This window comes from Pleurodeles waltl, chromosome 6 (assembly GCF_031143425.1).
Source record: "Pleurodeles waltl isolate 20211129_DDA chromosome 6, aPleWal1.hap1.20221129, whole genome shotgun sequence".
In the NCBI taxonomy this organism is placed as follows: Eukaryota; Metazoa; Chordata; class Amphibia; order Caudata; family Salamandridae; genus Pleurodeles; species Pleurodeles waltl.
In genome coordinates this window covers 1019448861-1019476318 of record NC_090445.1, presented here as the reverse complement: position 1 = coordinate 1019476318, position 27458 = coordinate 1019448861, and positions in this window count along the sequence as shown.

The window sequence follows — 27458 nt, the reverse complement described above, 5'->3', positions numbered from 1 at the left end:
TCACCTTTGGCTCTCCGTGTCAATAACACAGTACCCATTTAGTCTGTACATGTGCCTGACTCGTGGTGGGTTCACCAACAAGTGTCTAGGAATAAGTATCCAAAATTCCAGGACATGTGATGGCCAAGTTTTGGACCATTGACATGAACAAGCCTCTGCTATCTATCCGGTGCATGCTTTGTCATTTGTGGTGTTTACGTTACCCAAAAACTACAAAGTACACACAGCAGATGTTGCTACATGTATGACTAACACATGTCCTCTCTCATTTCCACACTGACTTGCACCTGAGGGTTGGACACATTGACTTCACATTCATACAAACATATTTGCAATAATGCATCTTTTGATGCTCACACAGTGGGTCAACAACAATATTAGTAGCTAATGCACACACATTGAGCCATAGGCATTGAGGGATTGTACTTATGTGCGTCACCTTGCTATCCTCTCCTGACGCCAAACATGCCCAATTTGTGCAATACATATATGTAGGCCACACGGTTGGCCAGCTATTGCGTCAGTCAAGAGTGAAAATCCTATACATGAAGTAGCGGATCATGGTCCGCAGTAGTATGATGTGTCACATGTGCCCATACACCGTCATGACCAAAGTGGGTGCAATCAGCCTATCTCAGTATTGTCACAATTGTAATATTACATTAAAATGGTAAAATGACCCAAACCCAGTTAATGCCTGAAATCTTGCCACATACACGTCAAAAAATGACGCACATGCGTAAAAAAATGACGCTTATGGCCAAAAAACGACGCATAATGCCCTGAAATAACCATTGCCCCTGAGCTGTATCTTCCACACTGTACCTCACAAAATTGGTTAAGTGTAAAACAATTTCCAAACATATGGATGCAGGCTCAAATCTACTCCTGTGCGTGGGAAAAAATGACGCGCAGACTGGGTGCGTAAAAATATTTTGATGCATGACGATAAAAATGTCTGCCATTTTAGGCAGGAAGTGATGTAATAGGATATCCTGTTTACAGAATATGTACAGTGGGTGTACTTTCACTTTCACTTAGCAGTGATATTTCCTGACTGTGTGGCTGTGTCTCAATTTGTCTCTGTATATTTAGTGAATATGTCTCCTGTGTGGTCTTTTTATTGTCTTTTTGCGATTAAAAACATGTCGTAGTATCCTGTCTGAGTGTTTTTTGTGCTCATTTGTGTTGTAAAGTATTGTCTTTGTTTTGTTGGGGGTCTGTTGTGGGTAGTGTTAGTTTGGGTACAGTTGGGCTGTGTTAGTTGTTTATTTGAAATTTTCCTGTTCTACTTTCCCCCTATTCTCCTTTGTTCCCCTTTACCCCCTATTTCTCTTTTGCTACAAATATGTTGGGTAGGCCTTGTTTTGGCAGGATGGGAGAGGAGGAGCTGGGTGGATTCATATGGCTGGTGTGCCATTTCCTACCACTGATGATTGAGGCAGGTGGGCGTGTGATACAGGGGTATCACACTGAGGCACGGAGGCTCCGGTGGGCAAAGGTGTTGCATCATCTGCAACGGATTTACAACACACCCAGAAACAACCACCAGTTGAAGCCCCGCTGTGCTGACCTTGTCTCCAGAGAGCAAGATCTGCTGGAACACCTGGGGATTGTGATTGGTGGCCCTATTGGTGAGTACAAATCATGTTAATATGCACGTTTAAATGCTCTGTAGTGACATCAGCTGATTTTTTACAATATCTGCTGGCAATGTTGTTGGAGTGTGTGGAATGCTACTGAAACAGACAGGGTCATTTATTTACTTTGTTAAGGACCACAATTGCTAGCTGTTAGGAAACAAGAGCTCCACAAACTTACTGAATACATTTGCAGTATGTAAGTTAGTGCCGCCTTTGTGTCAAACAGCAACACAAATCAGGAGCCAATTATGTATAGATATATAGATATAGGCCACAGTTGCCTGTGAGGTATAGAAATTTCCAAATCATTACGTGTTCACGCAACAGCTAGACTGACTTTCTAAACACAGAATGAGTGCAGGCTTCATGTCAATTGATGATAGCAATGTGGCCCGAACATATGGCTCATGTGTGTCTGGTGAGTGTATAAGGAAACCGATCATGGAAATTCCAAAAATCTTAGGGATTATTGTGCCACTCCTTCATTTCGGATACATGTCTGATCTGGATTTGGACACATAGGGAACAAGTTCTAGCTGCGCTTAGCTAACATCTTAGACTGGTATTTGGAGTTTGTAGTGCCACATTTCGATTAGGGATGGCTAGCCAAAGGTATGCACATGGGTTCATATCTCTATGGTTGGTGCAACTCATCATAGCTGGGCCACATCAAATGAAGAAACAGTAACAACATGAGGGCTAACAACTGTCCCTGCCCCTCTGTACACAGCCCACATTATTTCAGGACAGTTGTATTGACAATCTATGATATTTGACAGGAGGCAAAATTCAGTGATCTACTGCACGTTTGATGTGTCACATTACACAGAGACAAAGTGGTTGTGTAAGTGCTATTTATTGAAAAGTGCTGTAGTGCTATATGTACATTGTCCATGATTGTGAGTCCATTATAGTGACATCTTCCATTGTGATCCTACACAAGTGCAAAAGGACATGTCATTGGACATGCTGGGGTGAGGTGTCAGACAGTACAGAGGGACAGGACTTGCCAATGAGTTAGTGAGAGACAATCACTGGGCAGGCTGACAAGATAGACAGTGGTTTGCAGAACAGTGCTTGAGTACAGTTGTTGCAAGACTGGCATGTTACAAAGCGCAGGACCTTGGTAATAGGTGGCCATGTGGCAGGGACTATTGCTTCCGGGTACTTTTACATGTGAAGGTGATCTGTTCATGGTCTTCATCTTCTGATGTGTGTGTTGCCACCTCTGCCCTTGGTGGTGGTGGTTGTGAAGGGGCAACACACACCTCAGTGTGTTTAGACGTGGAGTCAGACATCCCGGTAGCTGCTGGGGGTCTTAAGGGCAGTACTGCTGCAAGGAGGATCTGCTGGTTCTTAAAAATAGCAGCCACATCACGATGGTAGGCAGCCAGGTCAGCCCTGAGGGGTTCAATGTTGCCTTTGTGCACTCGTTGACAGGATTGCTGTTATAGGTGTTGGGTCAACTGTATTACAGCTGTGTTGATTTCCTTCAGCCTTATTTCTACTTCCTGCAAGATAGTTGTTCACCCTTGCATAGCTGCTGCCTGTTCTTCAGTTGACATCATGCACGAACGCACCCCCTCTAGGCTGGCTGCCATAGTTTGCATCCCCACCCGCACCTCCTTGGCCAACTCCCGCTGTACTCCGACTACAGTTCTCTCAAAGCTGGTGCCAGTGTAGTCAGACTCCTCAGCTGTATCGGAGCTGGCAGGTCGTACTATTGGAGTGGTGGGTGGATCCTCTGCGATGGCTGCTGTATCTGTGCTCCTCCTTGTGACTGAAGGTGGGGTCTGGAGGGTTCCAAGGACCTCTTGGAGGGTCTGGTGGCTGATGTTTGTCAGCTCATCATCCATGTCATCAGGGTAGTCCTGGACAGGCATATCCGCCGGAGATCCATCGTCCTCTGCAATGAAATATGGTACAATTAGTGTGTCTGTGTTGTGGTATTTGTGATGTGACATGCCTGCCTTGTGATGATTTTCACATTGTGATCTTGGTTCCTGTTCATTGCTCCAGTCTTTCAGATGGGCATTCTCCCAGGCCAATGCCCCACCTGCATGTCACATGTATTGTGGTCAGTTTGTGGACTTGTCAGCATCATCTCCTCTAGGTGTTGGTTCTGGCCAAATAGTGAATTGCCACCTTCTTATCCTACTCAACCCTCCCCCTACTTCCATTCTCATGGTGAGGTCTTTCACTGGATGTGGGTGCTCTGATGGCACTAGCAGCACACTTAACAATCTGGACCTGCCCCAGTCTCTGATCTTTCACATCCACCTATATGTAGTTGAACTGTAGCGTATATTATGTATAGCATTGTTATGGCACGATATGGATGTCAGCATTGGTAATGTGCACTGCTGATGTTGGGGAATGTGTGGTACATTGGATTGCCCTGATAGTCATAGCAGTGTCCTATTTCCTCCTCTGACTGTGCAGGTGTATTTCAGTGACCAATTACATGTGTCCTCCCCCTCAATGCGGTTGTCTGAGCAGTATGCCATTTGGGATGTTGCATTGTGACCCAGGCACAGGATGGACCCTGACATATGCAGCATGGGTGTGACATTAGTGCTGTGTACCTCCTAATGTTGATGACAATGGCTGATGTTTGCGGCAACTATGGGCATTCACATTTGACAGGACTGGAACATTTGTCTTGTTTCAGGGCATTGTTAACGTTGTCATCCTAAACCCTCTAATTTGGGCGTGTATGATCCATGGGGATGTTACTGCCACTAGCTACTTGACCAGCACACACGGCGGAGGTGGTAGTGGCAACTGTTGTCAATGTTACTTTCCAGTTGTCGGTATGGCTAGAGGTTGTTAATTGGGCCCTAGTTAATGTAGAGAGTATAGTGGCTGACGTGTGACGGGATGCCAGTTTGACGTTGTGCCCTTCCCTCCTGGCGTGGCTTTACCTTTGCAACATCGTTGGCATGGCAGCATTCCCCCATGGAAAGGTTGTTGGTGTTGTGTAATTGTGTGCCACAGTTTTTCTCAGAACGGGCCATGCCCCCGTGCTGTGCCCCTTTACCCATGCCACTCCATGTATATGATGACTTACATGCATTGTGTAGTAGGTATTCCCCCCCGGTTGCAGTTAACATTAGTGCATTTTAATTCCCCATGCGACTTACCCTGCATGTGCGTTGTCTCCTGGTAGTCTGCGCTGTCCTGTCCTTGAATCCCTGTGACGATATCCTCAGGAATGACAGCTGCCACCATCTCCTCCATGTGGTCCAGGGCCTCCTGTGGTGCTGGACTCCCACCTCCAGTCATGCCAGCGTTTCTTGCACTTGATGACTGTTCTGCGTACTTCTGCCACACTGTTGATCTTGTCAACAATGTGTTGCCATATTGCCTTTCTCCTACTGATTGACAACTTTGAGGTGACAAACAGTTGATGCTGGTGTTCCGTCACCTCTTTCACCAGAATTTCCTGCTCCTCTGCACTGAAGTGACACTTTATTTTCTTCTTCTCCCTGTCCTGGGTCATGTGTGGGTCCTCCTGGCTGGTTCCTGGTCTGTTGTCATCTTCTTGGGGTCTGTACAGGCATCTAGGATCCATTTTGGCTCTCCTCTGCACAAATGGCTCTGTTTGCGGCGAGTTTTGACGCTATTGCGTCAAAAAACGCTGCACATCCGGTGTGCGGTGACGTAAATCGGCTCACAGTCATTCCGGCGCGTTAACGTTGTTTTCCTTTACGACGTGACGCTGTGGTGTTCGTCAAAGAAAATGACTCACACCTGGGGTTTGCACCGCCGTGCGTCAAAGTATAAATTTGACTCCGCGTGGCACACAGAAATGGCGCTAGCCGGCGGTAATATTTTTTACGCTAAAACTGCGTCGGCACAGTTTTGCATCAAAAAGTATAAATATGGGCCCTAATTTAGCAAGTTTTAGCAGGAGGGATATATCCAGTGGGTGATGCTAGAGGACAGGATCCTCAGATCATTAGAAGAGTATGGACACAATGACTGGCCCCTGGCCCTGGTAGACGCGGACGGGCGCAGAAGGACTTGGCTTTGGTATGTAAGCGACCCACCTGCTGTACGCTTCCACTGTGAATCCGCGCTGGCACCCAATTTTTAAGGGCATGGAGCTCTGACTGACTCCACCCACCTGCCATGTTAACATATGATGATGCTTTCCACCTGTCATGAACATTTCCAACATTGTCATTTTAATCTACTATACAACACCCCTGGCCTCACAGTTACTCTTCTTCTCAATCTAAAGAAATCACAGAATTGGGATAGTTCTATAGAGAAAGGAGACGGTCAAATGGAGACATAGTATACGCAAGAGCATAGGACAAGGAGGGTGAGAGAGTTAGGCAGAAGAAGAGAGAAACGGAGAAGTAGATAGGGGGAATTCAAGCAAAAGAGGGGAAAGAATATGAGAGAGGGTAAGAGAAGGAGAAAACAGTACAGGCAGAAAGTAATTTAGGGAGACAAAGGAAAGAGATAGCAGGAGAAAGAAAAATGGTAATGGAGAATAGCAAATGAAAGTGAATATATATAATAGCTAGTGGCAGTCGTGACTGGGAAGTTATATTTAGGTCAGTATTTCCGTAGGCCATGCTTTTTTTGTTTTGCTAATAACTTTGGCTCCATTTGACAAATCTCCACAAAACTTTCCAGAAAGTTGTTTTTTGTTGCCTAGTTTGTGCATGGTGATCTGTCAAGCAGTGGCCGGGAAAAAAGGAGAGTCCCAAAATACAAAATCCCCATGCATTTTCCATTGACTTCTTTCAAAAGCACTACCGCAAAAACTGCTGAACATAATTACACCAAATTTGGTAGGAATCTAGATCTTGGTCCAAAGATTATACTTTTCATCATTTGGTGGAAATCCATTCAGTGTTTTTTGAAAAATGAAAGTAAAAATATTTGTATATTTGGAGAATTGGATACGAGGGACTCTAACAAGAGTCCCTCAAACCCAATTTTAAAAAATAGAGCCTTCTAATTGGCACAGGGAGTTTTTTTCCCTTGGGCCAAATCACTCTAGCAGGAGCAAGACTCCCACAGAAGCAAGGCTCTAATTGGCTGCCACAACATGAGAAAATGTTGCTGGCAGTCATTACATAATTTAAGGACTAAGTCGCCAATTCTGAATTTTCAAAATAAAAATAATATAAGGGATAGGGTAAGGATACCCCATCCACCTGAGGTGGGTACCTTAATTAAGGGGATGGGGGCACATGGCCCTCCTGCCTGAGCTGATGGTGACCCCAGGAACAACCAACCCCAGGGTCCAGTACATTAATGTAGAGGGAGGCAGTGCATGGCTGCCATCCTCGAGCCTTAATAAACCCTGGGGACCCAATCACCCAGAGCTGAATTAAAAAAGGGGGGAGGGGAACACACCTTAAAAGGCCCCTAGGACCTGATCCCCTGCGGCCTTGTGTCCTTTGAAAAAAGAGGGGAGCTACATGCACCCCTCCCAAGTCTTGATAGGCCTCAGGGACCTCATCCCCCAGGGCTGGTTCAAGAACTCCGCCCAGGAAGCCCACCCCCAAGACAGAGTAGTCTACCTCCCCACATTAGCGCAGGCAGGGAAACATATGTTTGCTCCCACCCGGCAGGAGCATTTTTAAATCTCCCATAGGGCAGAGACAAACATACCTTCCCTACGTGCAGCAGCCCAGCACGGAGGGCATGTTGGCTTTCAGCCAGTGGGATATTTAAAAATTCTCTAGCCACGTGGGAGCAGACTTCGCATCTGGCTCTGATTCTCATTTCCCAGAAATTAAGCCTTTACAGGAAGTGCTTACAAATATGAACATAGCAGGTGGGCAGTTGAAGTTTCACTTCAGTAAAGGACAAACCATCCTAACTAGCTAAAGCAAAGAAAGTGTCTTCTCTCTACAATTCCACATATAAAACCAATCTGAAATCCGTGATGGAGGTGAATGAATAACTGATTTATTGGAGCAAAATTTCTTCTGTAGTGACTGTCCATGACTAGCGGGTTCTTTCTTGTTTTCCTGTGGTCTGAGAGCAGAGTCCATACTTCTCCCTTTTAATTACTGATGAATATGCAAATGCACTAAATCACTTACAAGCTCTGCCCGATTGTCCCCACCCATGTTAGTAGTTTGCAACAGTTCCTGGCATTTTCGGGGCTGATGGACAGCTCAGCTAATGAAAGTGCCTTGGGCACATTTCCCACCAATTGTGATGGCTCGTTTTGGATGCAGAGGAATATGAGGACATCTTCACCAAACAAAGAAGCACTGGTTTAATTAAGAAGAAGTATCCATTTTTAGTGAAGATTCAACTCGTTGCTTCAATATGAGGATTAATTAGGTCATGGATTTCTGTATGAAGACACTGAAAGTTCAATCACATTGCCAAAATTACATGTACACAAGGCCACTGGAGACATTATTTTGTGATACTTTTTGCACCCGTACAGTAGCACATTCACTAGAAATTCAACCAAAGAGGTATTACTTCCTAATTAACCAGTAGAAAGTACTCCAGTTCGATACACATTTCTTGCAAAACTGTGGACTCTTCTTGGATAAATACACAGGCAAGGTTCTGTTCTGATCCTGATGGTCATTCCACAGAAATTAAATCTCAACAGGAAGCTGTTAGAAATGGGGTCTTTGGTTGGCAATTAGGTTACGCCCTGTCCAAGCAAAGGCCCTATCAAGTCAGGGTAAGTCACACACACATCTAAATTATCCTGTGCCCACCGTCTGGTAGCTTGTCACTGAGCAGTCAGGCTTAACTTAGAAGGCAATGTGTAAAGTATTTGTGCAATAAATCATACAATAACACAATATAGCACCACAAAAATACACCACACAGTGTTTAGAAAAATAGAGTGGAAACAAAGGGGTGTGCATCGATTTCTCGGGCTGCACACGGTGATGCATCATTTAGTTTCCACGCAGGGACGGCTGTGTGTCGATTTCTGGTGCTCGGTCGATGATCCTCTTCGGTTTGCGGGGTTTTCAGACGCCCGGGGTTTGTGCGTGGAATCCTGGGCTTGTGGAGCAAAGTCAGAAGCGCTGCGTCGAACCAGTGGTCGTTGCGTGGAATTTTCTCCCGCACAGCAGGTGCTGCATCGATTCCCCTCCAGAAGTTGGGCTGCGTCATCCCAGGTCGGCTGTGCATTGATCCAGTGGGCCATGCGTTGAAGTTCCGGTTGCAACGCAGGCGATGATCTTCTCCTTGCAAAGTCACGCTGCGTTGTGCCGGTTCAGCATGTGGTGAATTTCTCACCACGGGCAGGCTTCTCGTCGGTTTTAGCAAGCTATGCATTGAAGTTTCATTGCACAAGGAGTCCAGTTGCAAGACAGAAGTCTTTTTGGTCCTGAGACTTCAGGGAACAGGAGGCAAGCTCTTTCCAAGCCCTTGGAGAGCACTTCTTCCCCACATCCAGAGAGCAGCAAGGCACCAGGGCAACAGCAAGGCAGCAGTCCTTCACAGAAAGCAGTCAGGTGAGTCCTTTGGGCAGCCAGTCAGTTCTTCTTGGCAGGATGCAGGTTCTGCATACAAGTTTCTTCTCCAGGAAGAGCCTGAGTTGGAAGGGGCAGAGGCCCTGTTTACATACCGAAACGTGCCTTTGAAGTGGGGGAGACTTCAAAGATTGGCTTAGAAATGCACCAGGTCCCCTTTCAGTTCAATCCTCTCTTCCAGGGTCCCAGTAGGGGGTGTGGCAGTCCTTTGTGTAAGAGCAGGCCCTCCACGCTCCCAGCCCAGGAAGACCCATTCAAAATGCAGATGTATGCAAGTGAGGCTGAGTATCCTGTGTTTGGGGTGTTTCTGATTGAATGCACAAGGCGGTGTCAACTAAACCCAGACAGATATGGATTGTAAGGCACAGAAAGATTTAAGTGCAGAGAAATGCTCACTTTCTAGAAGTGGCATTTCTACAATAGTAATATTAAATCCAACTTCACCAGTCAGCAGGATTTTATGTCACCATTCTGGCCATACTAAATATGACATTCCTACTCCTTTCAGATCAGCAGCTACCACTCAGACACTCTATGAGGGCATCCCTAATGTTAGCCTATGAAGGGAGCAGGCCTCACAGCAGTGTAAAAACGAATTTAGGAGTTTTACACTACCAGGAACATGTAAACCACATAGGTACATGTCTTGCCTTTTGCCTACACCGCACCATGCCCTATGGGTTACATAGGGCATACCTTAGTTTGTAGAAAAAGTGGAGTTTTAGGCTTGGCAAGTACCTTTGAATGTCAAGTAAAATTGGCAGTGGAACTGCACACACAGGCCTTGCAATGGCAGGCCTGAGACAAGGTTAAGGGGCTACTTAAGTGTGTGGCACAATCAGTGCTGCAGGCCCACTAGTAGCATTTAATCTACAGGCCCTGGGCACATATAGTGCACTCTTCTAGTGACTTATAAGTAAATTATATAGTCCAATTGGGTATGATCCAATGTTACCATGTCTAAAGGGAGAAAGCATATGCACTTTAGCACTGGTTAGCAGTGGTAAAGTGCGCAGATTCTAAAAAAACAGCAAAAACAGTGTCCAAAAAGTGGAGAAAGGCAGGCAACAAGTTAGGGGTGACCACCCTAAGGCTGTCAGGTCTAAGAGAAGCCCTTATAAATATGAACATAGCAGTTGCCCCAGTTGAACATCCACTTTGGTGTGTTCTCACTACAATTCCATATTGAAAAACAATCTGGAATCCTTGATGTAAGAAATTGAATTGCTGGTTTATTGGAGCACAATGTCTTCTGTATTGACTGTCCAAGATTTGGGTTCTTTCTTGTTGTCTCCCAGTCTGAGAGCAGATTCCATTGTTCTCCCATTGAATTACTGTTGGGTAAACAAAGACAGCAAATCTCCTACAAGCTCCACCTGTTTAGTCCTGTCCACCTTAGTAGTATGCAAAGGTATTCCTGCCGTTTTACAAGCTGATGGCCAGCTCAACTTACCAAAGGGCCTAAGCGTGTTTTCCACCATTTTTGATGGCACATTTTTGATGCAGAGGAACATGAGGACATCTCCACCAAACAAAGAAGCATAAATATAGTTTAATTAACAAGAAGTACCCTTGTTTGGTACTAATTCACCTGTTTGGCTGTTGTTTAGTCGTCATTGCTACGCGAGGATTAATTATGTCATAAATTTCTGTACAAAGACGCTTAAGGAACAATCACATTGCCAAAATCACATGTACATAAGGTTACTGGAGACATTATCTCATGATCCTTTACACACTGTAGTATTGAATATGCACTAGACATTCACTGATGAGGTAGAACTTACTAATTAACCAGTAGAAAGCAACTCCAGTTAGGAAGATATTCTATACAAAACTGTGGCCTCTCCTTGGATAAGTACACAAGCGAGGATCCATTCTGGCCCTGATGCTCATTTCACAGTAATCATACCTCAAGGTGAAGCACTTACAAAAAAGAACACGGCAGGTGCCCCAGTTGAAGCTCCACTTCTGTAAAGGATAAACCATCCTAACTCCTTGTGCTTCACCAAGGCAAAGCGAGTGTCTTCTCTCAACAATTCCACGTTACAAAATGATCTGAAATCCTTGATGGAGGGTAATGCATCATTGATTTATTGGAGCGTAATTTCTTCTGTAGTTACTGTCCAAGACAAATGGTTGATTCCACTGTTCTTCCTGCTGAGAATACAAAGGTGCCAATTCACCCATAAGTTATGCATGTTTGGACCTGCCCCATCCACATTGTTGTAGTATGCAAAGGTCTTCTCATCGTATTCCAGGCTGATGGAAAGCTCAACTTACCAAGGGGCCCCCAGCACATTTGCTGCCAATTTTGGTGGCATGTTCTTGATGCAGAGGAATAGAAGAACATCTCCACCAAACAAAGAAGCACTTACTTTGTTTATTTAAGAGGAAGAACCCTTGTTTAGTGGAGATTCAACTTTTTGTCTCTTGTCTCGTTATCTTATCTGAACGAGTGGTAATTGTATCAGAGACTTCTGTTTAAAGATGGTTAAAGAGCAAACTAGGAGTGGATGTAACTCATGTAACCAAGCATAGCGTCACAAGATACAACTTGCGCATCTCACACCAGAAAAGTGAGGCCAGTGATCCTATTCACGCTAAAAAACAGCACAAGTGGCACGTTGCACTGCACTGCACAACTACATGCCCATTTTTTTTAATGTCTGGTCCTCCTAGTAATAACCTCGCATTCCTACTTGCCCAGGCCCCATCCAACCCAATCCACCCTATTCTGCTCCACCTGTTATTCTTTCTATATTTCTTTAATAATTTTTCAATTGTTTCTTAGTTTCCTACTCCCCTGTGTGTTTATTTTAATTTTTGTTTCCCAGTTAGTCTTTTTCTTTGGGTACTCGACCCACCCAAACCCAACCATGGCAGAGATAGGCAGCCCGGCCAGCTCCTGCATCACCTGTGGCAGACAGCAACACAAGGAGGTGATGCCCCACCACTAGCTAGAGAGAGGTGGCAGAACTAGTTTTTGATGCGCAGTGCTACCTCCACCTTGGGACTACAGTCTAGCGGAGCATTGGCTGTGGTGGGGTAGAGTGTGGCACTGCATGTGCCAACATACCAGGGTCTCCCACACCCAAGAGCAAGTGATGCACCGCTGGGCCAACCTAATAGATCAGGAGCAGGTCCTATTTGCCCATGTATGAGTAGAAGTGGTGGTGCTAGGTAACTGATGTTCTGTGAAAAAAAACATTTTTCAATATTACATTTATTTATGAGTTTCCAGATAGCATTGCTTCATAGGTAAGTTTAACTGTATTTAGTAAAGATATATATAGATATATCAATCAACTCTTGCAAGAGTCCTGTCACATACACCAGTTGTGGCTGGTGCTGAGTAACGGGTGCAAGTCCTGTTCAAACTTTTTACAAAATAGTGTGCCCGCAGGTAGTGAACAGAAGTCTTGCACTCCAGAGATAAGTTTCAAACAAAGTTTATTGGCAACACGTTTCAACCAGACAGTCTTCCTCACTGCCTGAAAGCATTTGTGCAGCACCACCTTATGAAAGTTACAATGAGCAATAAACAGAAAAGAAAGATCCATGTGTTTGTGCTTTCTTTGAAAATGTGCTAGTACGTGTCTTCCTTAGATAATCAAGAAAACAGACTTACAGGTGTCTTCTTAGTGCATGAAAAGAAGAAATTCATAAGTGATATCAAACAATATTCACCACTTAAATATTTAGGAAACATTTGTTCATAAATTTCAATTGCATGTTAGAAGTATATGAAATGTATAAAAATACACATACCATGCACAAACAATCTGTGTATCATTAAGGTGCCATTGTGCTATGCTGGCCAAGTGCATGAAAATCAAGCACAAAGAAATTAGGCCTAGTGGCCTGTCAACCTAAAAAATAAGACATGTATATTTGATAAACCTCAAACATTAAAGCATGTGCCAAAAGAAATGTATCATTCGCGATGCAATGCATTAGACACCCTCAACTCATTGCTCGTACCTAATCCTGTGACTTTTGCAGCAACGCACCACAGTATTATTCAATCATGTACATAATCAGATTAGCTCAGTGGTAACATAAACATGAGACTCAATAACATGAAAATAATGATTCAAAATCAAGTTATTACTCCAAAGACTGTCTATAAGAAGTAAGGCATTCAAACATTCTTGTTGTGTTCTAAAAGCACAATACTAGCACAGCATGGACAAAACAAACAAAATTGTACAAATAAACCAATCATAGGGCAACAAAAATATATGTGTATCTCTGGGAACACCCTTATATGTTACTCCTAACAAGCTATTTGAATCTATGATTTACCTGAAAGAGTCAAAACAAGTCATTGACGGCGACAACAGAAAAAAACAGAAAACGCCATAAAAGAAGATCTTTACACCAAAAGATTCACCAAACTCTAGGTCTACAACCGATTAAATCAGTTGATGTGCACAAAGAGCTCCTCATCCACATTCAGGCCTCTCTCCGTTGCCACCAGTGTTGCTAGGCATTGGTCTGAAGAACATGGACAGAACCCTGATCTTTTGTCCTTTTTTGGAATTGCCAGGATTGCTATAACCTACCTTGGAGTCAGAAAGAGGAGTGTGAGAGTAATGTGTCACTTTCTGCAGAGGTGTTATAGTCAGGTGAATATGTCAGTGACAATGTAATGTTTCAAACTCAAAAAACCCACAGAAATTCACCAGTTGTAGTTAGCAGAGCTCCATTTACTGCTTGTCACCTCACATATTACATCACTCATGACACATTCTATGACATTTATGGCATCACTGATGACATAATTGAAGGCATAATTGATGACATGTAATGAGTATGTTAGTTTGTTTTATAGTTTACATAGTGGCGGGTAACTACCACGTTACCTCTCTACCTAGTTTTGTAGAGCATGTGTCCAGCTTATGGGTGTAACTGTTTATGTGCTCCTAACGCATCATAGGTGTGTAGAGGAATTGAACATGCTATACATTTTTGTATTCAGGAGTAACTCTGTGCGTAGATGACAGCTGGCGGTTTGTGTCCAGTATGTGCTACACAAGTTTTTCAACAGGGCAAAGATTCCACGTAGTAGATACTATGGGATGAATTTAATGGAAAATGACGATGCACGGCACTGCCCCAAATTTGGCAGCGTTGTGCACCGTCATTTTCAAAACACAGGGATGTCCCATATTTACTAGAATATGGCGCACCCTTGTGTTTCCCCCTGCAGCGGCGCTAAATTTGCTGCAGTGCGCCAGCGCAGCCACCCTTGCACCGGAGTGCAAGGATGGCTGTGTTGAGAGGGCGACTGTTTTTGTGCAGGAAGGAACACTTTCCTGCATAAAAACAATCTTAAATGGCGATTTGCTCTTTCCATGTGTAATGCAAAATGCAACACACATAGAAAGAGCAAAAACGAGGAATGAATGAATGAATTCATTAATTAATCTTTAGTGCCTGATTAATTAAAATCATTACAACATATTAAATTAATAAAAGTGAAAAAAAACAAAAACAAAATATATATATATTTTTTTTCCACCAAATGACACAAAGTCATACACGGCACACACAGGAATCCTGTTGTTTGATGTTTATTCTCACAACAGAAACGAGCTTCAACCACCAAGGTCGTGATCAAGACCTTGGTGGTTGAAACGCGTTGGTGGTGTTTGGGTTACTCATTTCTTTTGTGAGACTAAATATCAAACAACAGGGTTCCTGTGTGTGCCATGTATGACTTTGTGTCATTTGGTGGAAAATTGTTTACTGGGCTGGCCCGTCCCTGACACGAGCACAGACTTAATGGAGCATGCCCAGAAAGGGGCCATTTGGAGTAAGATATATATATATATATATATAAAATAAATATAAAATAAACAGCAAAAGTTATCCTTCATATGCCAAAGCAGATGCCTATTCGTAGCATCTTTTATCTAAACACATTAAAATACTATAAAGCCCAGAAAATCGCCCTACCTTGGGGTTCCCAGATGTTAATTACCAGCAGTTACACAAGTAGGTACCCGTAATACAACCTTCTGCGGGTACCAACTAATTGTTCGTCTGTTGACCCAGACTCGTTTCCAACAAACCCCGGGACCAGCGCAACAAGATATGCACTAGCCAAGGGACTGCTGTGCATGAAGAGCCTCTCAGCTCATCATCCAGGGCTGTTGGGTGACAGAGAGCGATGGCATGGGTGGCAGAAGCCATCTCATCAAAGCAGTTTCTTTGAGGCCCCCCCCCTCCACGGATACCCATGCTAGTTTGACTCCTTGCCTGGCGTAAGGCTAAACACAGCTTATGAAAGAATTTTCCAAAACGGGCTAGTTCCATGGGGACCACTGCAGTGAAAATAAGGCTTAGAGCTTTGTTACATGTTCTCACCACATGCTTCAAGTTCAGAGGTTTTAACAGGAGGCGCCGTTCAGTCACCAAGCAAGGGCAAAAGCATACAAGATGTTTTATCGATTCAGTATGGTGTTTACACAACGTGCATTCATGCATGTGCCCTTGTACAATTTTCCGCTTCCGTCAGCATTCCCAGGCAGGTAAGGTTAAAAGGCACATCTGCAGAATGTTCTAGAACGCTAGCTCTCCTAGAGGTGCTTTTAGATAGGGCTGGCCTTTGGTGGTTGCATACGATTCATACAGGCCATCAGCTCCACGGATATCCCTAACTATTAAAATATCTTTGGCTCTAGAAGCTTGCACCCCAAGCTCTTTCAGTTTTTTCTTCAATACCGCTTTCGTGATGGCAGGGTCTGTAGAGTAAGAAGGGGCCAAACTGAACTGTTCCTCAGCCTTTGTCAGATAGATGGCCCAACTACTTGTTTTATTTTTGAAGATTACTTTCAAAGCCCCCCGAGGCTGCATGCCTCTGCCCTGCTGACACTTTGATAACACTTTATCATATCCATTTTGCACATCAAGTCCATGCATGTTATATCTAGTTCCAAACGTATCCCTGCATGTCTTGTTGATCTAGGGATCTTGAGAATCCCTTTGTAGGCTCTCATTTGGGCATTCTCCAGAGTGGCTGTGAATTTGCCCGGGAAAGCCAAATGGCTGTAAGTGATTAAGGGAAGCAATTTGTCATGCTGCGGGCCTCCGCGGCATCTCCCGCTCAGGCCGCAGTGGGGTACGCGGTCTTTTTCCGGATCGCGGGTCCGCTACTGTGCTCTTTTTCCATTACCACGGCGAGGCCGGAGGCCCAGGATTGGGCGTCAGTCTTCGCCGTGTATAATGCGCGGCGTGGGTGTAGTCGCGGGGTGCGCGCACGTCCCCCTCAGTCCTTTCCTGGTGCCCCATTCTAGGGCCTTCTACTTTTTGCCTTCTTCTTCATGAAGGTGCCATGATTTCCCTTTCCCAGCATACCATTTTCCTTCCCCTTCCCTGCATGCATCTGTTTCCCTTACTACAATGGTGTATTTTTCCTCCTATCTTGTTCTATAGCCCCTTTCCCAATCCAAGATAGCAGTCCTACTTCTTCCTGCACGTCACTTCCTGTCAAGGGGTATATAAGGGGACAGATTCTTCTTCTCTTTGCGTTGCAGCACTTCTCCTATGGTGGTCACGCTCCGGCTGGTCTTCTATTGGACTCCAGTTCTTGCTTCTGTTTTTCCTCTGTCTTTCCATTGATTTTCCAGGCATCAAAGTTCTGATTTTCTTGTGTCCTCCTTTCTTAGGGGGTCTAAGAGGTTTTTGCCCTTTGGCGGTTTTCCTCTGGGACTCCTTCTGGAGGGCATGGACTGTGGTGGTGTACTACTGTCAGCAGCACCGTGGCTACCGGAAGAGGTCGCCCCTACCTCGGCCAGAGTAGGACTTTCAAGAACCAGTAAGCCAAAGGTAAATCGTGACGGATTGCAATGCCCAAAACTCCAGTCGTAGTCCGGGATCATGGAGAGTCCCTTGACAAATACGGAACCAACAAGCCAAACGTTGCTCCTGACTATCCAACAACCAGCCCAGGAACTACAACAGTTACAAACCGAAAATGCAGCTTTACGACAAGCCTTAGGCCCTCATTACAACACTGGCGGTAAAAGCCGCTTACTGCCGTGCAGAAGACCACCAACACACCGCTGCGGCCGAGGAATTCCGCAACAGCTATTATGACCCACATTTTGGAATCCGCCAAAATTCAGACACCCACACAAGTCCGCCACGCCAAAGGTCAGTGATAAACTGGCAAAAATAAAACCTCCACCGTCACGGCAACAGAAAAACGCCCACACTATCACGACACACAAATCCACGCAGCGGTCTTTCAACCATGGTATTCCATTGGCGGTACACACCGCCGCGCTCAAAATACACACACTCTCACAAAACACAGCCACATTGGACAATTCCAAACACACACACCAGATACACCTACACACACCACTCCCACACACCCATTACAATATAAAACACACACCCACATCACCCACAAACCCCTACGACAAAAAATTCCAAATGAAGGCCAGAGAGAGACAGCACCAGCAAGAACAACAGCATCCACAGGCACACAACACCATCACCCACAGAACTTCCACGCACCTCACACAACACCCCACTACATATCAGCACACTTATCACCACACACTCCACCCCACACATCACCTATACCACCCCATGGCACGCAAAGACATCCCAGGTTCTCGGAGGAGGAGCTCAGGGTCTTGGTGGAGGAAATCGTCCGGGTAGAGCCACAGCTATTCGGATCACAGGTGCAGCACACCTCCATAGCAAGGAAGATGGAGGTATGGCGAAGAATAGTGGACTGGGTCAACGCAGTGAGATAGCACCCAATAAGTCGAAAGGACATCAGGAACAGGTGGAACGACCTACGGGGTAAGGTGCGTTTCGTGGTCTCAAGACACCACCTGGCGGTTCAGCGGACTGGCGGCGGGCCCCCACCTCCTCCCCCACAACTAACAACATGGGAGGAGCAGGTCTTGGCGATTCTGCATCCTGAGGGCCTCGCAGGAGTGGCTGGAGGAATGGACTCTGGTAAGACAAATCTTAATTATTACATTGCCCACCCTACCTGCATGCCAGCACATACCCCCACCCTCACCCCCAGCACCCCAACTCCTCACATATGTCCCAACATCACAAACCACCCATCCCAACACCAAGCCCTGCATGCAACAACAAAGCATGGACACACATCACTAAAGCATGCCCACTGCACATACCCATACAACCCCCTAAACCATCATCACACAAGGTCCCACACAGGAATGCAAGCACTGGGGTACACGGTCACCCACCCATTGCACACCATGACACACACAGATGTAATAACCATCCTTTTATACCCCTGAAGGACCCCTACCCAACGTCACGAGATAGGAGGGTCCACACATGTCCACACCACCAACAGAACAGGCCCACAGTGATGACAGCAGCTCTGTCCAACTGGATCTAGATCACCAGCGAAAAGCCCGGCCCATCGGGGAGCTCGGGACAGTCGGTTCCCCTCACCCAGTCACAGGCCACCACAGACCTTCCACCCTCTGGAAACACCAGCACAGCACCCACCCAGCGGGCCCATACCTCCGTCCCCAGGACACGTCAATCTAATGTGTGTCCACCACTACAGGGAACCCAGGATAACCCACCACCCCAACAAAAACAGGGACCTGGGGACAGTGGCAGTAGTGTGGTTCTAAAAATTCTGGACCCATGTAATTTACTTTGCCACAGCAGTACGATTTTAGTATCAAAAGACCGATAATGACTAGTACACTAAGCATGAGCATTTTCGCTCAATTCCAGCAGCGTTTTCACCTCGAAATCGCCATTTTCGTCCTGCACTCGTGGCTCCCATTTTATACACGGAAGCCATTTTAAAAAGTTGCCCTCACATAGGCTTATAATACAGTCAGATTTGATTCCAAGGACACGTACACCTTGATTGACTTTTCTCTGACCTGGGCAAGCTGGAACCATTGCCTCAGGCCAAACCTGTTTGGTCAGTCCCTCTCCCAGTGGCCGAATCAGATAGCATCAAGTCACACCATGCCATAAAACCCTTATTATCGCTCACACACCCTGCCTAATCTTGCTCACACCTGCACCTGCTCTTTTCTTCTTCTTACTTTACGAGGGGGAGGTGCCCGTTTTTATTGGGGGTCCACACTTATCTGATGTAAAATACTAGGCCTTGCCGGGTAACTTATTATGGGTTGGATGACATGAAATATGAGGTTTCATCATGACACTGTTTTTTCCTTTGTAGTGAAAACATGTGAATGACCAACCAAAATGTCAAGAGTGTTTGCCTGAAGCTTAAAAAACTGTATATAAGGAAACCTGACTTTGCATTGACACACAGTCTCCTGAGAACATACAAACCGTGCTGTTGTACTTCTAGGACGCTTGTTACTTGGTTGCAGCCAATAAATTCGATCTTTGACTTCACCTAGAAGACTCTGAGTTTCTGTGGTCTGAATCAGGAAAGTACCCAAGGTCTTTGGGTGTACCCTGGCAAACTGGGTTACCGGATCAGTACCGGTTCTGAAAAACCCAGTACCTCAGGTGGCGCCCAATGTGGGGCGATACCAGCGGTACCGGTCCAAGCCTGAGGTCCGTGAGGAGCTTCGTGTGAAAATTCTGGAGGAAGGCCGCCACTTCATCGACCCCTGCATGTCGACGTGGTCCGAAAGTCTTTGCTGCGAGGTTCCCCGCTTCCCGACGGCTACGAAGGACTGCTGCCCTGGCTATTGCCCTGATTTGGACCCTTGATGTTTGGTAGAGCGAAACGATAAGACGAGTCTTCTGGTGACGTCATCGATATTTTCAGTTAAGTATAAGTGGAGCGTCTCCCAGTCCTTAGTTGGACACTTGGTTTGGTCCTTAGTTGGACATTTGGTTTGGTATCACTTTGATTTGGAACTTGCAAGTACCAAAGCCGAAGGACTCGTGTATTCACGAGACTATCGTAAACGATAATCCTTTGAAGTTTGAAGCTAGACTAGTGAGCGAAGATGCCTGGTCTTAGCAGACTTGGAAATTTGTTTTGACTTGGTTGTAAAAGGGACTCCCGGTTGGAGGACTCATGTCCGGTTCCTCCGATTGGAACTCCAACCTATGAACTATATGTGAAGCACGGAGTAGGCCCCATCACATATAATGAAGTATGGATCCGTTACACCAGAAAAGATGGTGTTTTAAAATGGCCCCAAAATGGTAGCTTTGACACGGAAATCTTAGATAACCTCGAAGTTAGACTTTTTAAGAAGAAAGCCCGGCCGGCAATGTTTGATTCTTTCCGCTTATGGCGTAAGGAAGCCAAGCAAAAGGAAATTAAATTAGCTAAGAAAAATAAGAGAGAAAAAGGTATTTTGATTATGCAAGCTGCTATACAGTTTAAAGATAACGAAGTAGAACAGTTGAATGAGCAGTTGCATAGGCGATATAAAATGACAGTAGATAAATGCTATCCAGTTTTGCCGCCTCTTCAGCAAGATGCAGCAAAAGACTCTGAAAAAGATCCCCTAATGTCGCATTTGCTAAGTTCGCCACCACCCTATGCGCAGAATGCCACGGCACCTCCTCAACCTCTAGTTGCACAACCAGTGGTTGCATTGCCTCCTGCTCCTCCACAGCACCCACCAGCTAATCTTCAGTTGGTTCCTATTCCTCTGGTGCAGCCTCCTCAAGGGCCACCGGCTTTGACATCTGCTCTGCCTTTACTTCCTACAACTTTGACTACTATAGCGACTACCACTCCTGGTATTGTTTCTGACACTGCTTCTGTCTCTGCCTTGTCTCATTCTGTTTTTCCTCCTGTTCATTTGTCAACCTCTCCCTCTATCCGTCAGAGAATGACAAACACTGTGACTAGTCTTTTATTCCCTCTCTTTGGGTCATTAACTACGACCCCAGTTTCAGAGCGTAAACAATTGCGTAGCCAATTGCCTGATGGTAGGGAGAAAGAGACACTGAATTATTTGGCGCATAAATGGGTTACTGAACCAGCGAGATATGAACTAGAGTCTGTTATGGATGTCTTCCATCAGTGGGAAGAACCGAAACAGAGATACGTTTTTGAGAAAATGTGTACTTTTCTTTCTGAGGATTTAGAGGAAAATGGTTTGGAGCCCAATCCGCCTAAGTTGTGTCGTGTACGGTTCGATTTTGCGACAGGTTTGATTGTGGGTTCAGATGTCGAGAAAGCAGTTGCGATGTTATTGTCGTTTAGGACTGAAGGTGTTTCCAGGTTATTGTTTAAATATGATTCTTCTGCTAAAAAGAAAGGGATACAGTACCCCATGAGAGAAGTTCCCCCACAATGGAGGGAAGGGGACCCAAATGCTAATCCACCTGTCCTGCCTCATTTCCAGCGTGTATGGGTACACGTTCCATGGAAGCGAGCTGAAGTTTTAGCCCTTAAGCAGACATTGCCTGATCCCCGTAAGAATCCCACAGGGTATTACAAGGAATTGTCACAGACTGCGGGGTCTTGCATTATGAATTTAGCTGACATAGACATGTTGTTTGGGAATGTTGTTCCACAGCCTTTATGGGGAAAGATTCGCCATACAGACCATGCTCAAGAGTTAGGTGACACATGGGCTAATATTGCTGCTGCAGATGCCCGACAAATTGGTGGTGCTAAACCTGAGCCTTTAGTGACAGAGCTTCCTGGTAGGATTATTGATTACATGAAAACTATAATGCCTGCGATGCGTGTAAACTGGGATAAATTGTCTGCATGTAAGCAAAAGAAAGAAGAAACGGTATCAGATTTCTTCACCAGGTTTGAAGAAACGTTTGTGGACCACAGTGGTCAAGATATGAGCACGGAAGGTGGTCAACGTTTGTTCGTCGATAAATTTGTGCATAATCTGCTTCCTGAGTTGTGTAAAAAGTTAAAAGATTCAGAAAGTTCTTGGGCAGTTTCCTCTTCAGCGCAGATATTGGCTACTGCACAGTACTACGAAAATAGAGATAAAGATGAGAGAGATAGAGTAGAGAAGAACACTAAAGAATTGAAAACGAAGGTTCTGTTACAACAAGCGTACCCGCCACGTGGTGGTCAAAATAGTGGTGCACAGAGTAACTATCAGAACAACTATCAGAATAACTATCAGCCCCAACCGTTTCAGAGAAACTCGCAAAGAGCCGAGTATGCTCAACCACGTATCCCAGTAGGTCCCAATCAGTGTTCATATTGCAAGGAAGAGGGTAATTTCAAGAATAGTTGCCCTGCTTTGCTACAGCGTGCAAATGGTACTTCTGGTTTAAGAGGTCGAGGTGTTCCACAAGCACCTAGAGGAAGAGGACGTGGATATGTTCCCCAGAGCGCGCGCCCATTCCTCCCTCAAAACTCAATGAACAGATTTGATCAACAGGTTAATGCATCTGGTAGGACGGCTCAGTACTATACTGATGATTACTATACAGAGGATGAGCATTTGGACAGTAATGATTGCTAGGATAGCCATAGACAAAGAGAGGGAGTTGTTTCAGTTCCAGTAGATCAGAGTGGGCCTTATGTTAAGGTGATTGCATCAGGTGTGTCAGAACCTTTTCTGTTGGATACTGGTGCTACCAAGAGTTCTATTATGCACTCAAAACTCCCTGGCGCACCTTTGTCTGGCGAAACAAATGTATCAGTAGGGTTTTCCGGCGCCCCAGTTAGAAATCCGATTTCTAACCCTATATCTCTTTCTGTTGGACCTTGTAAATTTGAAACACCCCTTATTTTGACGACAGGTTGTGGCGAGAACTTGTTAGGATTAGATCTGTTAAAGAGATTGTATGCAACATTGTATTGCTCTCCTTCTGGAGTGCAACTCACATTGGGTAAGAAAGTGGTTTCACCAATGTATTTGTCAAAGGACAGATTTCCACCAGAATTTTCGTCTCTTCCTCATACTCTTTGGGCTACTGGACCTAATGATGTAGGTCTTTTGGAAATTCAGCCATATGTGATAACATTAAAAGCCAATGTTAAAATGCCACGTATTCCCCAATACAAGATCTCTAGTGAAGGGGAAAAAGCGTTGTTAGCAATTATTTGTGATCTGATTGAGAAGGATGTAATTGAAGAGACAAGAGGCAACGTTTGCAATAGTCCTGTTTTGCCTGTCTTGAAGCATACTGACCCTACTCAGCCACATGTTTATAGGTTTGTAATTGATCTTAGAGAGGTGAACAAAATAGTTGTGCCACAGTTTCCAGTCGTCCCCGATATCACTGCATTGTTGACAATGATTCCAGCTTCAGCCACTTGGTTTTCAGTGATAGACCTGAAAAATGCTTTCTTCAGCATCCCTATTGCAGAAGAGAGCAGGGACATTTTTGGCTTCAATTTGGGAGGACGAAGCTTCAGATTTAAGAGAGCTCCTCAAGGCTATTGTGAAAGTCCATCTATCTATAGTCAGGCTTTGAAAGCACAACTTGACACTCTTATGTTACCTGATGGCGCCACTCTCATTCAATATGTCGATGATTTGCTAGTTGCTGCAGATACTAAGGAGATCTGCAAAGAAGCAACATTGTCATTATTGCGTCATTTGTCTGATTTACACCACAAAGTGTCCCTTTCAAAGTTACAGTATTGTCAAAAAGAAGTGACCTATTTAGGTCATCTCTTTTCGAAGGAGGGAAGGCAACTGACCCCAGAGAGAATCAGGGCTGTTGCAGCAATGAGTGTGCCAAGAACACAGAGAGAAGTGCGTGCTTTCTTGGGTATTACATCATATTGCAGACAATGGATACCTAATTTTTCGTTAATAGCCAAACCCTTGGTGGCATTAACTTGTAAAGATACACCAAATCCCGTCCCATAGTCTGAAGATTGTCAGAAAAGTTTTGTCGAATTACGTGATGCATTATGTTCAGCTCCTGTGTTGGGTACCCCCAACTACAGCAAGCCTTTTACATTGTATGTCCATGAGAAAGAAGGTTGTGCGTTAGCAGTTTTGACACAACAGTTTGGAGACAGGGAGCGTCCATGCGCCTATTTCTCTTCAACCTTAGACCCAGTAGCTAAGGCACTACCAAGATGCTTAAGAGCGGCAGCGGCAACTGCTGTTTCTATCCGACAGTCTGCTGGTTTAGTGATGAATAACACATTAATCGTAATGGTTCCACATGCAGTGGACACGTTGTTAAACAGAACCAAGACACAGCATTTAACTAGTGCTCGATTGTCAGGTTACGAGTTGACATTGTTAGCAAGCCATGTACATATAAAAAGATGCACTACACTTAACCCAGCTACGTTATTGCCAATTGTGACGGAGTTAGATACTTCTGAACAACATGATTGTCTCCATAGAACAGAAGAAGAAACGAAAGGGAGAATAGACCTTCTGGACACTCCCCTTGCAAAGAGTGTTGGTACTTTGTGGGTGGATGGTTCATGCTTTAAGCTCACGAATGGTGACACGACTGCGGCGTCTGCTGTGACAACTTTGTGTACGATTGTTGAAGCTGCACGTATCCCACACAATTCAGCCCAAGCAGCTGAGTTAATAGCCCTAACAAGAGCATGTACAGTATCAAAAGGAATGAAAGTGACTATCTATACCGATAGCCAATATGCGTTTGGTGTGGCCCATAGTTTTGGGCGTTTGTGGAAGGAACGTGGGTTCCTGACCTCGCATGGAACTAAAATACAGCATGGTCAGTTGGTAAATGAGCTCCTTGATTCACTTACTTTACCGTTTCAAGTTGCGATTGTGAAGTGTAGCGCACATAAAAAGGTGACTGATGATGTTGGTCGTGGGAATGCATTTGCTGACGAGGTCGCAAAAGAAACGGCAAGGAATGTGATGAGCCGAATGTATGTCGCGGGCCCTGCAAGATGGATTGGTGATGTTGGAATGTGTGAAGACACGATAGAAAGCGTGAAATCGATTCAAGCTGAAGCCACAGAGAGAGAATTGAGTGTGTGGAGAGAAAGTACGGGTAAATTGGATGTGAATGGTTCTTGGGTCGAGTTGTCAGAACATCAAAGATGGTTGCTACCCGATGCGTATGTGCTTGCAGTAGTTACAATGGCTCATGGAATGGCTCACATCAGTGTGAAAGGGATTTGTAAGTTGTTGGCCCCAGTATGGCAAAATGCAGGAATTCCCAAGTGCGCAGAAAATGTGGTTAAAAATTGCATGGTATGCCTGAAACACAACCCTGGTAGAGGAACCCCAACTCCAGATGGTCATTTTGCACCTCCTACGTATCCGTTTGAGGTTTTGCAGCTAGATTTCATCCACATGGAGAGGTGCAACAACTTAAAATACGTACTCGTTGTTGTTTGTGCCTTTTCAAGATGGGTGGAAGCCTATCCCCTAAAAGACAATACTGCGCTATCCACAGCCAAAGCCCTTGTGAAAGAGTTCTTCCCTAGATTCGGAATGCCGAGAATGATCTGGAGTGACAATGGAAGTGAATTTGTGGGTCAAGTGATGAAGAAAGTATGCGAAGGGCTAGGCATAAACCAAAAGTTTCATGCTGCAAATCACCCCCAATCAGCTGGATTAGTGGAGTGCTATAATGGCACTCTAAAGCTAAAATTGGCCAAGATACAAGCGAGCTCTGGTCTTAAATGGCCTGACGCTCTACCCTTAGCACTCCTATCAACGAGAATGACTGTGCATTCACGAGTGAAACTTAGGCCCGTATTTATACTTTTTGACGCTAAACTGCGCTAACGCAGTTTAGCGTCAAAAAATTTGGCTCCGGCTAACGCCATTCTGAAGCACCATGCGGGCGCCGTATTTATTGAATGCCGTTAGCCGGCGCAAGCAGACCGGCGCTGCCTGGTGTGCGTGGAAAAAAACCACGTACACCAGGCAGCGCCGGCGTAGGGAAAAATGGCGTTAGGGCGTCTTAAAAATGGCGCAAGTCAGGTTGACGCTAAAAAATCGTCTTAACCCGATTTGCGCCATTTTAAACGACGGCCAGACGCCATTTACATGACTCCTGTCTTAGTAAAGACAGGAGTCATGCCCCCTTGCCCAATGGCCATGCCCAGGGGACTTCTGTCCCCTGGGCATGGTCATTGGGCATAGTGGCATGTAGGGGGGCACAAATCAGGCCCCCCTATGCCAAAAAAAAAAAAAAAAAAAAAAAAAAATTATACTTACCTCAACTTACCTGAATGTCCCTGGGGTGGGTCCCTCCATCCTTGGGTGTCCTCCTGGGGTGGGCAGGGGGGGTCCCTGGGGGCATGGGAGGGCACCTGTGGGCTCATTTTGAGCCCACAGGTCCCTTAACGCCTGCCCTGACCCAGGCGTTAAAAAGTGGCGCAAATGCGTGGTTTTCGGCCCTGCCAACTCCCGGGCGTGATTTTTGCCCGGGAGTATAAATACGACACATTTGCGTCGCCGTCATTTTTTTAGACGGGAACGCCTTCCTTGCATCTCATTAACGCAAGGAAGGCGTTCACGCAAAAAAATTACGCTATTTGCCCATACTTTGGCGCTAGATGCGTCTAACGCCAAAGTATAAATATGGCGTTAGTTTTGCGCCGAATTTGCGTCGAAAAAAACGACGCACATTCGGCGCAAACGGAGTATAAATATGCCCCTTAGTCCTTATGAAATAGTCTTTGGCCGCCCGGCCAATATATGGGGAGTGCCCAGGCCCAAGAAGTTTAGCGAGATAGAGCATCCTGTTTTGCTTGACTATGTGTATGAATTGACGGCTAAATTGCGTGTTTTACATCAACAGGTCCACGACACCCTGCCTCCGGTCTCTGAATCTCCAGGTCATCCCATTGAGCCTGGATCCTGGGTTTTAATAAAGAACTTTCAGCGAACCAAAAACGAGCAGCCCAGGTGGACCGGACCGCACCTCGTTCTTCTCTCCACAAGATCAGCTGTTCGAGTACAAGGGAAGAAACACTGGATCCATGGGACCCATTGCAAAAGGGTACCCCTACCTCAGCCATATGACCGGTGGGTTCAGGAAGGTGTCGCCGACTCAGAGACTGAAACCGTGCCGCATTTTCTGCCTTTCAGCGATGCACGAATAAAAGTAACACTCACTGAGAAAGAAAGTCATGACATTTTACAATCAGCAGTATCACCGTCAGTTCGATTGGACACTACAGAACCTGAACTCCTTTTTCAGGACCACACGATACCTGGGACTAACCGTTATAATCTACGACCAAGAATAAAGGACAAATAAAACAGTTTACTTTTCTTCCCTTTAGCAAAGTTCTCCAAAATGGAAAATATTTTTGAATGACTTTTTGTTTTTTTTGTGTTTTTCGAACCTCCATCCGGGTTCAGCTGTAGGATCGTGGCTGAAAAGACTTAGGGGGGTAGCCTGTGGACACAAGGTCTACAGGTCTGGTTTGTTCTAGGGCGGCCTGGAACATTCAGAACAC